Source organism: Rutidosis leptorrhynchoides, chromosome 8 (assembly GCF_046630445.1).
Source record: "Rutidosis leptorrhynchoides isolate AG116_Rl617_1_P2 chromosome 8, CSIRO_AGI_Rlap_v1, whole genome shotgun sequence".
Classification (NCBI taxonomy): Eukaryota; Viridiplantae; Streptophyta; class Magnoliopsida; order Asterales; family Asteraceae; genus Rutidosis; species Rutidosis leptorrhynchoides.
In genome coordinates this window covers 52,824,913-52,843,332 of record NC_092340.1, presented here as the reverse complement: position 1 = coordinate 52,843,332, position 18,420 = coordinate 52,824,913, and positions in this window count along the sequence as shown.

Below are 18,420 nucleotides of genomic sequence, written 5' to 3'. Positions count from 1 at the left end.
TGCATTGGATTCTTCGGTACCTCAGAGGGACAACTGATATTGGCTTAGTATTTGATAGCGGTTGTAATACTAATGCTACCGGATACGTTGATTCAGACTATGCTGGTGATTTGGATCGGAGAAGGTCTCAGACCGGGTATGTTTTTACTCTCAGAAGATGTGCTATTAGTTGGAAAGCAACATTACAATCGACTGTTGTTTTGTCGACAACTGAAGCGGAATACATGGCTATCACTGAGGGTGTGAAAGAAGCAAAGTGGCTGAGGGGTTTAGTTGGTGATCTGGGTTTGCAACAGGACGAAACTGTGGTGCATTGTGATAGCCAGAGTGCCATACATTTGACTAAAAATCAAGTGTATCACGAGAGAACCAAAAACATTGATGTACGGTATCACTTTATTCGTGAAGTTATATCTAAAGGAGTTATAATTGTCAAGAAGATTGGCACGGCAGATAATCCGGCAGATATGTTGACTAAGCCAGTTGCTACAAACAAGTTCGAACATTGTTTGGACTTGGTTGGCGTTCGAAGAAAGTGATGAGCCCGGGAGGGCTGATAGGAAGCAGAGATTGATAACGGATAGCAAATGAAATGTTCGCCAATGTGGAGATTTGTTGGACGGTGGCATAATAGCCACATGTTTGGTGGCTCAATTCTTGCTCAAACTACCAATTGTCAAATAATGCAGAAAGTAAATAGCATGACACTATTTGCTTGAAGACTTTTATTACATACTATAGTATGGCTTAAATTCCAATTTGGTTGTCAAATATCTAAAGTATACGGCCTAAAATGTGGTTGATTTCATGCATTCAACACATGGGAATAACACAAAGGTGGCCATGTAAAAGTATACTTATTCACACAAGTCTCACCAACCATTTTCTACTATAAAAGGAGAAGGGAAGCTGTTGTATTCTTAATCCCATCTTAAGTTACATAATACTTGAAAGAGTCTATAACACTCTTGTGAGAAGTATTGTAGAAAATAGAGATAGTATAGAATTGTTAATCAAAATTCTATACGAGTGAGTTGCGAGGGAAGTGTAATAATCTAGTGAGTGGTTCAAATGCTTTGTTAGTATTTTCGGAGCCTAGATTGAGTGATACATTGTAACCTTGGGCTTACCATATTTGATAGTAAAATCCATCTCTGCTTCCTCCCGTGGACTAGGCCTCACGCCGAACCACGTAAATCCTTGTATCTTTATTTATTGCTTAATTGTTCTATTATTTTCTCGGGTCTTGAAAGCGCATAAATCACAACAAATACTACATGAATATATCATTTATATTATATCATGTATACGATCTAATATCTATCTAATACTATGATTATTCCAAACTTTAAGGTTCATAGTTAAAGGCCTTGTTTCCACCTATTTACTTATGAATATGCAATTTTCGTCATTGCAAAGAGTTAAGTTAAAAGGATTGTGGGCCAAAAGGGTTGACAAACTTCCAAGCTTTGTTTCTAATGCATACAAACTTCATGAACTTTGTTATGTTATCTTGTTATATTATACGTAGTAGATGTATAGAAGAGTGATTGATTGATTGATTGATTGATTGTTTGAAGTTAGGAAGAAAATAAGAAAAAATACTTTAAAAATGGGCCAACACGGTTTAAAAAGTTAGTGACCCAACCCGGGCCTTTTTTTGGCCTGTGTTAGAAAGACTTGTTTTAATCTGTTGCCCAACCTGCCCATATTCCCAATTTGCAACTTGTATCCAAAATCATTACATATGGTACTTGTGTTTGGCTATAAGGTCATCAGATCTTAACATGTGATGTTGCACCACGATATTATGGCTCAGGCATGGCAGTTCTTCCTATTGCTGCAACTCTAGGCCCCACTATTTTCTGGATAACAACTATATTTCTAAGGTATATCATATTAAACTCTGGCATAATAAAACATTTTATTTATGTTTTGAAATTTCAATGCATCTTTTATGACATATGCCTAATACAACATTTTAATTATGTTTTGAAATTCCATTGCATCTTTTATGACATATGCCTCTTAGGCCACTCCCTATCGTAACTAAACTATTCATCCTCTTAACCTTCCACATCAGCGCCACATCAACACCAATATCCTATAACCAACTCATAACTAAACATTCCCTATCATGACTAAAACAATACTCCTCTTAATATACAACGTACAAGCAATAAAGCATCAAGTCTAACAATAAAAAGCCACTGGGACCCACAATTCCTATAACTAACCTAAACATTTCCATTAAATCCATGGTGAAGGCGGGTAACTAATGCGTGCCTATGGTTTATTACGGGTAATGACGGATAACTAGCGGGTAACTAGCGGGTAATTAACCATAGGGAGGGGTCTTAGACCGCTTGTAGCGGTGTATAGGTCACGCCGTCGCAGATGAGGTGGAAAGGGGCCACGCCCCCATTCTTGGGGTATCGATGCGTGGGAGATTGCAAAATTGGACCTGGCCGTGGCCTGGCAACTGATCCAGCAACGGGGTGGTTTCCCCCTATTGTTTTTTTTTTATCTTAAAATTATATTTTTATCGCTTTTTAATACTTAATCCACTTATATTTTAACACATCATAACAATACTCCTAACTCACACAAAAAACTCACACCACCACTACTTCACACAAACAACCCACACGTCCTAGTTATCAAAAAGCAACTCACGCCCCCAACCACTACAAGTGGTCTTAGACCATTTGTAGTGGTAGGTAGTGTGGGTTGGTGGCGTGATTTGTTTTTGTACTTTTTTTGATGATTAGGATGTGTGAATTTTTTTTGTGGAGTAGTGGTGGTGTGAGTTTTTGATGTGAGTTGTTAGTGGAATGCTGATGTGGCATTTCTTATTTATTTTTTGTGTTATATTAATTTCGTTTATACCCCACATGTTTGAATTAAATTAAATATGTAATAAAACTATAAAAGTTAACAAATATGTCACATATTTGAATTGTATAAAAAGACATTTAATTAATACCATTAAATTATTAAAAAAATACATAATTAAAAATCCTAAAAAAATTACATAATTTAAATTAAAAAAAAAGATGTGAAATCATAAACTAATTGTACACATTCGGGAAATCTTTCATCTGGCTATAAACATACTATTTAGATTTTGAAGACGTGTGACAAATCAAGATGAAAGAAGAATTAAGATTGATGTATGTATGTGTTTTTATTTGTTTGTAATAAAAATGAGTAAATAAAGTATATATATATATATATATATATATATATATATATATATATATATATATATATATATATATATATATATATATATATATATATATATATATAGTGGTAGGATCAAGGGGGAAGTAACCAAGCGGGGGGAAGCAAAACTTTTTTTTTTTTCCATTTTTTTAAAAAACTTTGTTCACGAACATTATAGATTGGATGAAAATATGAACATTTAATAAAGACACTTTGTGATAAATGTTTTTATTTTGGCGGGAAAACGCTCGAAGAAGTAATATATAACAATTATCGTGTTTTTCGAGCGTATGTTGAGGTTTTAGATATTAGGGTTTTAGATATTAGGGTTTAGATATTAGGGTTTAGAAATTTAGGGTTTAGGGTTTAGATTTAGGGTTTAGATTTAGGATTTAGATTGAGTTTTTAACACGAACGGTTTAGAGTTTAGGGTTTGGGGTTTTGGGTTTAGGGACTAAACCCAAAACACCAAACTCTAAACCCTAAACTCTAAATCGGGCTAAATTTTGCTTCACAAAACATGAAAAAAAAATAACATTCTTCACGATCAATATTATCTTGAATGTTATTTTTGTCGATCGTTTTTCCGCCTAAATAATAACATTCATCACGAGGTGTCTTTTCTAAATGTTTATATTTTCGTGTAATCTTGATGCCTGAAAAAAATTTCCAAAAAAAAGGAAAAAATAAAAATTTTTGTTTTCCCCCGATTGGTTACTTCCCCATTGATCCTGCCTATATATATATGAATATGTAACGACCCACAAATTTGGTCTTTGGAATGTCGAGAGTTTGATGTGCAAAAGTTTGGTGTATGCTGCGACGTTATGCGCGCGTTCACCGTTTGGGCCATAACTTCCTCATACGAACTCGGATTGAGGCGAATTAAAAGCCCTGACGACCGTATTTCGAGCCCGGACGTTTTTAATTTCAAGTCGTGAGCTGGCAGGATCCAGGAGTGCCGCTTTTGGGCTAGGAGCGCCGCTTTTGGACATGTTTGTGTGCTGATTGTATTTTTGAACTTTTAAATGAAGGGCATATTGGTCAATTCACTTGTGAAAGTGTATATGGCTTGGAAAGTAGATTTCTATCTCATTCTTATCCTTATTTCACCCACACAAATCCTCTCATCCATTTCTAGAGAGATGACGAGCTTTTAAAGTGAGAAAGCTCAAGATTATGAAGATGGAGCTTGAATCCTTTCATGGTGCAAGAGTTAAAGTTGTTCATCTTCCTTTCAACTACATTTTGATGGTGATAGTAAGTTTTAACTCTGATTTTAATTGTTTAATTCTTGTTTGGGTTAGGGTTTGAGTTGATGATGAGTTATAGAACCCATTTCTTATGAAATTTGGTGTATTTGTCTTTGATTTAAGTGATAGTCACTAGATTAGAGGAGTATTGGTGATTTTGGTATTTTTAAGAACAAGTTTGAAGTCATGCACACAAGGTGTTTGATGAAATGCCTCAAAGAGGTGAAGTTATTGTGATAACTAGGTTTATGATATAAAATTATGAAATGTCCCGTTCATATTGATTATAAACGTTCCACATTAATTGATTTCATCGCGAGGTTTTGACCTCTATATGAGACGTTTTTCAAAGACTGCATTCATTTTTAAAACAACCATAACCTTTATTTTATCGATAAAGGTTTAAAAAAAGATTATCAAATAATGATAATCTAAAATATACCGTTTACACACGACCATTACATAATGGTTTACAATAAGAATATATTACATCAAAAATAAGTTTCTTGAATGCAGTTTTTACACAATATCATACAAGCATGGACTCCAAATCTTGTCCTTATTTTAGTATGCAACAGCGGAAGCTCTTAATAATCACCTGAGAATAAACATGCTTAAAACATCAACAAAAATGTTGGTGAGTTATAGGTTTAACCTATATATTATCAAATTATAATAATAGACCACAAGATTTCATATTTCAATATACATCCCATACATAGAGATAAAATTCATTCATATGGTGAACACCTGGTAACCGACATTAACAAGATGCATATAGAATATCCCCATCATTCCGGGACACCCATCGGACATGATAATTTCGAAGTACTAAAGCATTCCAAATTCCAGAATGGGGCTTGTTGGGCCCGATAGATCTATCTTTAGGATTCGCGTCAATTTGGGGGTCTGTTCTCAAATTCTTAGGCTACCAAGCTAAAAAGGGGCATATTCGGCTTCGATCATTTACCCATATAATGTAGTTTCATTTACTTGTGTCTATTTCGTAAAACATTTATAAAATTGCATGTATTCTCATCCCAAAATATTAGATTTTAAAAGTGGGACTATAACTCACTTTCACAGATTTTTACTTCGTCGAAAAGTAAGACTTGGCCACTGTTCGATTCACGAACCTATAACAAATATGTACATATATATCAAAGTATGTTCAAAATATATTTACAACATTTTAATACGTTTTAATGTTTTAAGTTTATTAAGTCAGTTGTCCTCGTTAGTAACCTACAACTAGTTGTCCACAATTAGATGTACAGAGATAAATCGATATATATTATCTTGAATCAATCCACGACCCAGTGTATACATGTCTCAGGCTAGATCACAACTCAAAGTATATATATTTTTGGAATCAACCTCAACCCTGTATAGCTAACTCCAACATTACTGCATATAGAGTGTCTATGGTTGTTCCAAATAATATATATACATGGGTCGATATGATATGTCAAAACATTTGCATACGTGTCTATGGTATCCCAAGATTGCATAATATATTGGAATACATGTATAATACAATATAAGTTAGCTAGGATATGATTTGTATAGAATTGTTACAATATTTCCCGTAGCTACAACAATCAAAAATATCCAATCTTATTTTACCCATAACTTCTTCGTTTTAAATCCGTTTTGAGTGAATCCAATTTCTATGGTTTCATATTGAAATCTATTTTATGAATCTAAACAGAAAAAGTATAGGTTTATAGTTGAAAATATAAGTTACAAGTGGTTTTTGTAAGAGGTAGTCATTTCAGTCGAAAGAACGACGTCTTGATGACCATTTTGAAAAACATACTTCCACTTTGAGTTTAACCATGAATTTTGGATATAGTTTCATGTTCATAAGAAAAATCATTTTCCCAGAATAACAACTTTTAAATCAAAGTTTATCATAGTTTTTAATTATCAAACCCAAAACAGCCCGCGGTGTTACTACGACGGCGCATGTCCGGTTTTACGGTGTTTTTCGTGTTTCCAGGTTTTAAATCATTAAGTTAGAATATCATATAGATATAGAACATGTGTTTAGTTGATTTTAAAAGTCAAGTTAGAAGGATTAACTTTATTTGCGAACAAGTTTAGAATTAACTAAACTATGTTCTAGTGATTACAAGTTTAAATCTTCGAATAAGATAGTTTTATATGTATGAATCGAATGATGTTATGAACATCATTACTAACTTAATTTTAGTAGGTAAACCTACTGGAAATGAGAAATATAGATCTAGCTTCAAAGGATCCTTGGATGGCTTGAAAGTTCTTGAAGCAGAATCATGACACGAAAACAAGTTCAAGTAAGATTTCCACTCGAAATAAGATTGTTATAGTTATAGAAATTGAATCAAAGTTTGAAAATGTGTATTACCTTGTATTAGAAAGATATCTTACTATAAATAAGAAAGATTTATTGAGGTTGGATGATCACTTTACAAGATTGGAAGTAAGCTAGCAAACTTGGAAGTATTCTTGATTTTATGAAACTAGAACTTATAGAATTTATGAAGAACACTTAGAACTTGAAGATAGAACTTGAGAGAGATCAATTAGATGAAGAAAATTGAAGAATGAAAGTGTTTGTAGGTGTTTTTGGTCGTTGGTATATGGATTAGATATAAAGGATGTGTAATTTTATTTACTTGTAAATAAGTCATGAATGATTACTAATATTTTTGTAATTTTATGAGATATTTCATGCTAGTTGCCAAATGATGGTTCCCACATGTGTTAGGTGACTCACATGGGCTGCTAAGAGCTGATCATTGAAGTGTATATACCAATAGTACATACATCTAAAAGCTGTGTATTGTACGAATACGAATACGGGTGCATACGAGTAGAATTGTTGATGAAACTGAACGAGGATGTAATTGTAAGCATTTTTGTTAAGTAGAAGTATTTTGATAAGTGTCTTGAAGTCTTTCAAAAGTGCATGAATACATATTAAAACACTACATGTATATACATTTTAACTGAGTCGTTAAATCATCGTTAGTCGTTACATGTAACTGTTGTTTTGAAACCTTTAGGTTAACGATCTTGTTAAATGTTGTTAACCCATTGTTTATTATATCTAAAGAGATGTTAAATTGTTATATTATCATGATATTATGATATATAATATATCTTAGTATGATATATATACAGTTAAATGTCGTTACAACGATAATCGTTACATATATGTCTCGTTTCGAAATCATTAAGTTAGTAGTCTTATTTTTACATATGTATTTCATTGTTAATACACTTAATAATATATTTACTTATCATTTAACATAATTAACCAAGTGTATCAATATCTTAATATGATTCAGATGTACCTAGTAAGACGTTGTTATAACGATAATCGTTATATATATCGTTTTCGAGTTTCTTAATTCAATAAACTCAATTTTATGTATATAACTCATTGTTAAAATACCTAATGAGATACTTACTTATCATAATATCATGTTAACTATATATATAATCATATATATGTCATCATATAGTTTTTACAAGTTTTAACGTTCGTGAATCACCGGTCAACTTGGGTGGTCAATTGTCTATATGAAACCTATTTCAATTAATCAAGTCTTAACAAGTTTGATTGCTTAACATGTTGGAAACACTTAATCATGTAATTATCAATTTCATTTAATATATATAAACATGGAAAAGTTCGGGTCACTACAGTACCTACCCGTTAAATAAATTTCGTCCCAAAATTTTAAGCAGTTGGAGGTGTTGACGTATCTTCTGGAAATAAGTGCGAGTATTTCTTCTTCATCTGATCTTCTCGTTCCCAGGTGAACTTGGGTCCTCTACGAGCAGTCCATCGAACCTTAACAATTGGTATCTTGTTTTGCTTAAGTCTTTTAACCTCACGATCTATTATTTTGACGGGTTCTTCGATGAATTGAAGTTTTTCGTTGATTTAGATTTCATCTAACGGAATAGTGAGATCTTCTTTAGCAAAACATTTCTTCAAATTCGAGACGTGGAAAGTGTTATGTACAGTCGCGAGTTGTTGAGGTAACTCAAGTCGGTAAGCTACTGGTCCGACACGATCAATAATCTTGAATGGTCCAATATACCTTGGATTTAATTTCCCTCGTTTACCAAATCAAACAACGCCTTTCCAAGGTGCAACTTTAAGCATGACCATCTCTCCAATTTCAAATTCTATATCTTTTCTTTTAATGTCAGCGTAGCTCTTTTGTCGACTTTGGGCGGTTTTCAACCGTTGTTGAATTTGGATGATCTTCTCGGTAGTTTCTTGTATTATCTCCGGACCCGTAATCTGTTTATCCCTCACTTCACTCCAACAAATTAGAGACATGCACTTTCTACCATAAAGTGCTTCAAATGGCGCCATCTCAATGCTTGAATGGTAGCTGTTGTTGTAGGAAAATTCTGCTAACGGAAGGTGTCGATCCCAACTATTTCCAAAATCAATAACACATGCTCGTAGCATGTCTTCAAGCATTTGTATCGTCCTTTCGCTCTGCCCATCAGTTTGCGGATGATAGGCAGTACTCATGTCTAGACGAGTTCCTAATGCTTGCTGTAATGTCTGCCAGAATCTTGAAATAAATCTGCCATCCCTATCAGAAATAATAGAGATTGGTATTCCATGTCTGGCGATGACTTCCTTCAAATATAGTCGTGCTAACTTCTCCATCTTGTCATCTTCTCTTATTGGCAGAAAGTGTGCTGATTTGGTGAGACGATCAACTATTACCCAAATAGTATCAAAACCACTTGCAGTCCTTGGCAATTTAGTGATGAAATCCATGGTAATGTTTTCCCATTTCCATTTCGGGATTTCGGGTTGTTGAAGTAGACCTGATGGTTTCTGATGCTCAGCTTTGACCTTAGAACACGTCAAACATTCTCCTACATATTTAGCAACATCAGCTTTCATACCCGGCCACCAAAAATATTTCTTAAGATCCTTGTACATCTTTCCCGTTCCAGGATGTATTGAGTATCTGGTTTTATGAGCTTCTCTAAGTACCATTTCTCTCATATCTCTAAATTTTGGTACCCAAATTCTTTCAGCCCTATACCGGGTTCCGTCTTTCCGCATATTAAGATGCTTCTCCGATCCTTTGGGTATTTCATCCCTTAAGTTTCCCTCTTTTAAAACTCCTTGTTGCGCCTCCTTTATTTGAGTAGTAAGGTTAGTGTGAATCATTATATTCATAGCTTTTACTCGAATGGGTTCTCTGTCTTTTCTGCTCAAGGCGTCAGCTACCACATTTGCCTTTCCCGGGTGGTAACGAATCTCAAAGTCGTAATCATTCAACAATTCAATCCATCTGCGCTGCCTCATGTTCAGTTGTTTCTGATTAAATATGTGTTGAAGACTTTTGTGATCGGTATATATAATACTTTTGACCCCATATAAGTAGTGCCTCCAAGTCTTTAATGCAAAAACAACCGCGCCTAATTCCAAATCATGCGTCGTATAATTCTGCTCGTGAATCTTCAATTGTCTAGATGCATAAGCAATTACCTTCATTCGTTGCATTAATACACAACCGAGACTTTACTTTAAGGCGTCACAATATATCACAAAATCATCATTCCCTTCAGGTAATGACAATATAGGTCCCGTAGTTAACTTTTTCTATAACAATTGAAACGCTTTCTCTTGTTCATCCTTCCATTCAAATTTCCTCCCTTTATGCGTTAATGCAGTCAAGGGTTTTGCTATTTTGGAAAAATTTTGGATGAATCTCCTGTAATAACCAGCTAGCCCTAAAAATTGGCGTATGTGTTTTGGAGTTTTCGGGGTTTCCCACTTTTCAACAGTTTCAATCTTTGCTGGATCTACCTGAATACCTTCTTTGTTCACTATATGACCGAGGAATTGGACTTCTTCCAACCAAAATGCACACTTTGAAAACTTAGCATACAGTTTTTCTTTTCTTAACAACTCTAACACTTTTCTCAAATGTTCTTCGTGCTCTTGGTCATTCTTTGAGTAAATAAGTATGTCATCGATGAAAACAATGACAAACTTGTCAATGTATGGTCCACACACTCGGTTCATGAGGTCCATGAACACAGCTGGTGCGTTGGTCAACCCAAACAGCATAACCATAAACTCGTAATGACCGTAACGCGTCCTAAAAGCAGTCTTTGGAATATCATCCTCCTTCACCCACATTTGATGATACCCAGAACGTAAATCAATCTTCGAATAAACCAACGAGCCTTGTAGTTGATCAAATAAGTCGTCGATTCTCGGTAGTGGGTAGCGGTTCTTGATGGTAAGTTTGTTCAACTCTCGGTAGTCGATACACAACCTAAATGTACCATCCTTCTTCTTGACAAACAAAACAGGAGCTCCCCACGGTGATGTGCTTGGTCGAATGAAACCACGCTCTAAAAGTTCCTGTAACTGACTTTGTAATTCTTTCATTTCGCTAGGTGCGAGTCTGTATGGAGCACGAGCTATTGGTGCAGCTCCTAGTACAAGGTCTATTTGAAATTCAACGGATCGATGTGGGGGTAATCCCGGTAATTCTTTCGAAAATACATCGGGAAATTCTTTTGCGACTGGAACATCACTGATGTTCTTTTCTTCAGGTTTAACTTCCTTAATGTGTGCTAGAATGACGTAACAACCTTTTCTTATTAGTTTTTGCGCCTTCAAACTACTAATAAGATTTAATTTCGCGTTGTTCTTTTCTCCGTACACCATTAAAGGTTTTCCTTTTTCACGCATAATGCAAATCGTATTTTTGTAACAAACGACCTCTGCTCTCACCTTTTTCAACCAGTCCATGCCAATTATTACATCAAAACTCCGTAACTCGACTGGTATTAAATCAATTTTAAACGTTTCATCCCCCAGTTTAATTTCTCTATCCCGACATATATTATCTGCTGAAATTAATTTACCATTTGCTAATTCGAGTAAAAATTTACTATCCAAAGGTGTCAATGGGCAACTTAACTTAGCACAAAAATCTCTACTCATATAGCTTCTATTCGCACCCGATTCAAATAAAACATAAGCAGATTTATTGTCAATAAGAAACGTACCCGTAACAAGCTCCGGGTCTTCCTGTGCTTCTGCCGTATTAATATTGAAAACTCTTCCGCGGCCCTGCCAATTATTCCCCTGATTCGGGCAATTACTTCTAATGTGGCCCGGTTTTCCACATCCATAACAAACAAAGGCGGCATTACTTGTTTCGCTACTATTTGTCCCTTTAGTTCTGTTAAAATTTGGTCCGTAGACCTCACACTTTTTCGTACCATGGCCAGTTCTTTTACACTTGGTGCAAAATGTCGTGCAGAACCCATTCTGGTGGTACTCTTCACACCTTTGGCATTTTTGGTTTTTGTTGCTGTTGTTGTTATTGAGGTTGTTGTTGGAATTGTTATTGTTGTTGGAACGGTTGTTGTAGTTGTTGTTGTTGGGACGTTTGTTGTAGTTATCGTTAGGATTGCGGTTATTGTTGCGATTGTTGTTGCGGTTGTTGGGATAGTTGTTGCGATTGTAGTTATAATTGTTATTGTTGTTGTACTGGTGATTCTTGTCACCGTTTTCCTCCCACTTCCTCTTGAGTTGTTTCGTGTTGGCTTCTTCAGCCGCCTGCTCTTTAATTCTTCCCTCAATCTGATTTATGAGTTTATGAGCCATTCTACTTGGCTTTTGTATGGAAGCGGGCTCGTGTGAACTCACATCTTCTTGAATCCTTACTGGTAACCCTTTTATAAATGCGTCGATCTTCTCTTCTTCATCTTCGAACGTTCCTGGACACAATAGGCACAACTCGGTGAATCGTCGTTCATATGTGGTAATGTCGAACCCTTGTGTTCGTAACTCTCTAAGCTCTACCTTGAGCTTATTGACTTCGTTTCTAGGACGGTACTGCTCGTTCATCAATTGCTTGAATGTAAACCACGGTAGTGCGTAAGCAGCATCTTGTCCTACCTGTTCAAGATAGGTGTTCCACCACATTAACGCAGTACCTGTGAAGGTATGCGTAGCGTACTTAACTTTGTCCTCTTCAGTACACTTACTTATGGCAAACACCGATTCGACCTTCTCGGTCCACCGTTTCAATCCAATTGTGTAACGACCTGGATTTTCCGATCGTTTTATACTTATGAGATTAATATTTACATAAAATAAACCTTACCAACATGATAAGCAATCCAAACTGTTGAGACTTATGTTTTTGAAAAGAGTTTCACACAACGTTTGACCGTCCAATTTGACCGATGATATAACGAACGATAATTATACGATTATGTATATGTACATATCTATACATATTTAACATGATTTAAGGATGGTTTAACATTTCATTGTGAATTAACAACAATGTGTTATAAGTATACTTTGAGACCACAAATTTAAGTTTTCAAAACGATAACTATATGTAACGTTCTTTGACATATATACTTACAATATATAATGTGTTGGTGATCTATGTCACCAATATGATTTAAGTGTAATGGGATTAATTTGTAACAAAAATAATCTTGATAAATATCGAACAAGTTTGGGAAAGTGTGGAGTGCACACTTGTTTGAACTTATCTTGATTATGACGGGGGTTCGGGGGCAGCGCCCCCGATAAGCGGGGTCCAAGGGGTGGCAACCCCTGGCGGGGTCCAAGGGGTGGCAACCCCTGGCGGGGTCCAAGGGGCAGAGCCCCTGGCTAACATTGCTTTATTAAAAGTGTCTTAAAATTTTATTTTGGCCCGGTTTGATCCAAAAATAAAAGCCCAGTTTTTTAGCCTCTTTTACAGTTATAAACCCGTCCATATTTGAATTCTTGTTCCGATTCCTCAAAATTTCTACAAGTATATCTAGGGTATATGTAACCGTATCATACCCAGCTTCTATACGTATTTATTATTGGTATATACCAACAATAAACTTCAATGATCAGCCACTAGACATGATGTTACATGTGGGAACCAGCCATTTAACCTCATGTGTGACTTTTGTGCAAAAAAACAAACTAAATACCCTATATATCCATCCCATAATCATGCTATTTTGCACACACACATACAATTTCATTTCCAATTTTCTTTCAAGTTAATTCACTCCCTAATCTCTCTTCATTTACCTACTCAAGAACGTATCAATATAGTCATCCGATTTCAAGGAGATTACTTCCAATCTTTCAATCCCACTCCACCACTCTTTTGATTCCAAGATTTTTCTTACCTTTTCCAGTAGCTTTGTCCAAGTAACTTGAGGTAGTAACCTTATTCATAACCTTATTCGATTCATATTTATATAGCTATCTTATTTTGTGTTGTAAAATTTTAACAACAAGAACATAGTTTGAGTGATTTCAAACTTGTTCGCAAACTAAATAGATCCTTCTAATTTGATTTTTAAAAACACTTCAAGACCTGTAATATATCATATTATGACAAAATCGGATTAATCATATCTTGGCTAATTAACATAATATTTAATATATATTTACTTATGATTTGATTTTATATATTTCAGGACCACCCGTAAACAACACGAGAAGATTAATCATAAGACCTCATGATTGTACGCAACACGTCATTTGACAACACAGTAATTTATGTACGCAACACGTCACTTGACAACATGGTACCATGGGTCAAGATTAATTCTGATCAATACGAATACGATGGGGTCTTTATTTATTTTATTTAAGCAACTAATTGTGGACCACTAACATCGGACTGCTAACTACAGACTAAGAAAATATTAAAAGTATTAAAAGTATATATATATATATATATATATATATATATATATATATATATATATATATATATATATATATATATATATATATATATATATATATATATATATATATATATGTAACGATTACTTAAAAACAAAATATGTTGATATATTATATATATGGTTAGGTTCGTGATATCTATCGGAGACCAAGTCGTGATAAATACCTTCAAGGCAAAAGTGAGTATATAGTCCCACTTTTAAACTCTAAATATTTCGGGATGAGAATACATGCATTTTATGATTTACGTTATGGACACAAGTGATTAAAAATATATATTCTACGTTGAGTTGTACCACGGGCATACTTCCCTGTAACTTGGTAACTATTATTTACATGAGGTATTGTAAACGCGAATCCTGTTGATAGATCTATCGGGCCTGACAACCCCAACTGGACTGGACGACCAGTATTCAACGGTTGCACAGTTATTCGTTTCGGTGACTACACTTGGTACGGTGTAGTAAGATTTCATAATAAAGGGAATATGCGACGTTGATTAAATGTTAAGTATGGTTATCAAGTGCTCAACAACTTAGAATATTTTTATTAAAACGTTTATATACGAAATCTTGTGGTCTATATTTATAATGCTGCCGGCATTAAACCTATATCTCACCAACTTTATGTTGACGTTTTAAGCATGTTTATTCTCAGGTGATAACTAAAAGCTTCCGCTGCAACATGTTGAATTTAAGCAAGATCTTGAGTATGCATATTTGTGTCAAAAATAAAACTGCATATCGGAGGATTTGTAATGTAAAATATGTTGGAGGTCGTATTGTTATTATCACATGTAAAGTTTGTAAGTCTAATATTATCGCTAAACGATAATCATTATTAAGTTGTTTAAACCTCGTATTTGTAATAAAAGCTATGGTTTGTATTGTAAAAACGAATGCAGTTTTTAAAGAATGTCGCATATAGAGGTCAATACCTCGCGATGAAATCATATGTTATTGTATTCGTCCTTATGGTTAAGGTTGGGTTATGACAAATTGGTCCTTCGGTTCCATCAAATTCCAAAGGTTTGCAGGCAGTGAATTCTTTGTAGGAGCATCCTACACGATTTCTTGTGAAATTAGTTCCACTGCTAGATCCAGAGTTATTGTTATTTTGCATTGTAGCATGTACTGCGGCTATGTTTGCTGCAAGGAAAACACGGAAGTCTTCCTCGCTCATGTTCAAATTCTGACGAGTCGCTGGTGCCATTTCCTTCAAAAATAGCCCAAAAGAATCAAGTTAATCATATAGAATTTTAAGAGTAGTCAATAGTATTTCGTAGCATAGTATGAACTCATTTATAAAAGATTTTTCTTCATATTAGCATTTTATTGTTTTAATTCGGGTAGTACCTGTCCGTTAAGTTCATACTTAGTAGCTAATATACAATTCAACTACTACAATTCTATATGAAAAAACTGATTATAATAAAATTTCGCGTTCAAATTTTATACAATATTTTACAAACTTATAGTACCGCTATTATACATATAGGATGAAATATAGCACATAATAACTTTGCTACTCAGCAGCTATAAAGGTAACTCTAGTTAATACGCAAGTTGTTCAGCAAAAGAAATAAAGACACGTAATTCATAAGTCCAGAAACAAGTCATGCATTCTGATTTTACTAAGACGACTTCCCATCCTTGGTCTTGTGGAAAGTAACCCTTATGACCATTGGCTAAGCAGCATGTTGTAATGTCATCAAAAGGACGAGGGTTTCGTAATGTCCAACAGTCCCGTAATAATCTAAAAACCTTGTTTCTCACCCCAACCACTGAATCTGTCACTTGTGGGAAGGTTTTATTTAAAAGTTGTAACTCGATGTTCTTTTTCTCACTTTGGTAGAAGCGAACATCACTAACCCGTAAGTATAACATGCTTCTTTATGTTGTATGTTAGAAGCTCTTTCTAACTCGCGAAATCCTATGTCGGGATATGTTGAGTCAAAATAGGTTCTTAACCCGTAGCGTAAAATTGCATTTGGGTTCCCCGCATTTAACACTTTAAAGAAAACACGGCGTAACTTACAGTCTCCCCAATGTGATATACCCCACCTATCAAAGGAAAGCCTTTCATAAACTAAGGCATTTCTGGAAAGTCTTTCAAATGTTTGACAAGTTAATTTTGCCATAATTAATTATGCTGATAAATTCTGACAGACTCTAGACAAGATTTCCTCAATCATATCCTCTGGTAAATCTTCTAATATATTCGGTTGTCTACCCTTAACGTCCATTTTGTTTTTATACTGTAAAATAGACAAGGATTAGATTCGTAAAAGATAATTAACAAACAATACAAGCAATTTTTACATAGAACATAAAAGTACAAGCACACTACAATACATATAATACATAACATGATTACAACCGTCTAATCTGAATCACTGGTTTCTTCTTCTTCGGACTTGGTTCGTTTTCCTAATTTTCTAGGAATATATGGTGTTCCTCTAATACGAGCCGTCGTTTTCCACAATGGTTTAGAAAAACCTGGTGGTTTAGAGGTTCCCGGGTTATTGTTACAATTTAGGAAATACGGACGTTGCCGATACATATAAAGTTCATCGGGGTTGGAATCAGGTTTCTCTATTTTTATACCTTTTCCCTTATTATTTTCTTTTGCTATATTAAATTGGGTCGAGGTAATTTCTATAACATCATCGAAATCCTCATCGGGATTCGATTTATCGGAAAATTGGTAATCTTCCCAATATTTTGCTTCCTCGGCGGAAACACCATTGACCATTTTTAACTTTGGTCCGTTGGTTGATGATTTTCTTTTATTTAACCGATTTACTGTAGGTATCAATATTTCTTCCTCCGAAACCTCTTCTTCTTCCGGTTCTTCCTCCTCCGGTTCCTCCTCTTCCGGTTCATCTTCTTCCGGTTCCTCCTCTTCCGGTTCCTCCTCTTCCGGTTCTTCTTCAGGAATTTGTGAATCTTCCCAAATTATATTCGACTCTTCATTATTATTAGGTGAGTCGATGGGATTTGTAGTAGTGGTAGACATCTATCACACAATATCAAACACATTAAGAGGTTAATATATCACATAATATTTACATGTTAATAATATATAGTTTCCAACAAAAGTGTTAAGCAATCGTTTTTAAAGAAACACGGTCGAAGTCCAGACTCACTAATGTATCCTAACAAACTCGATAAAACACACTAATGCACATTTCTGGTTCTCTAAGACCAACGTTCGGATACCAACTGAAATGTCCCATTCATATTGATTATAAACGTTCCATATTAATTGATTTCGTCGCGAGGTTTTGACCTCTATATGAGACGTTTTTCAAAGACTGCATTCATTTTTAAAACAACCATAACCTTTATTTTATCGATAAAGGTTTAAAAAGCATTACATAGATTATCAAATAATGATAATCTAAAATATACCATTTACACACGACCATTACATAATGGTTTACAATAAGAATATATTACATCAAAAATAAGTTTCTTGAATGCAGTTTTTACACAATATCATACAAGCATGAACTCCAAATCTTGTCCTTATTTTAGTATGCAACAGCGGAAGCTCTTAATAATCACCTGAGAATAAACATGCTTAAAACGTCAACAAAAATGTTGGTGAGTTATAGGTTTAACCTACATATTATCAAATTATAATAATAGACCACAAGATTTCATATTTTAATATACATCCCATACATAGAGATAAAATTCATTCATATGGTGAACACATGGTAACCGACATTAACAAGATGCATATAGAATATCCCCATCACCGAGTTTAATTCATTAAATAAATAATAAATTAAAAATAATTTTCTTAAAGTCAATAATTATCAAAAATAATTATTGTGTCGTTTTTCTGAGTTCCGTAAACTGAAAAGCTTTCTAGACGATAAACTTAATCGTAACGTTTTCTAGTTATTTCGCTAACCGAAATAGGTTCGTAAATTATTATAACATATTAATTCAAACATTTCTCTAATAAGTATGTATTTAATTCTATTAAACACACAAATCTAAGTAACCACCGTTAAATACTTAACAGACAATTAACGATAGTAAATGGAAAAAGTCGGGTTGTTACAACACTCCATCAACCGTAATTCCACGGTGGTTACTTAGATTTGTGTGTTTAATAGAATTAAATACATATTTATTAGAGAAATGTTTG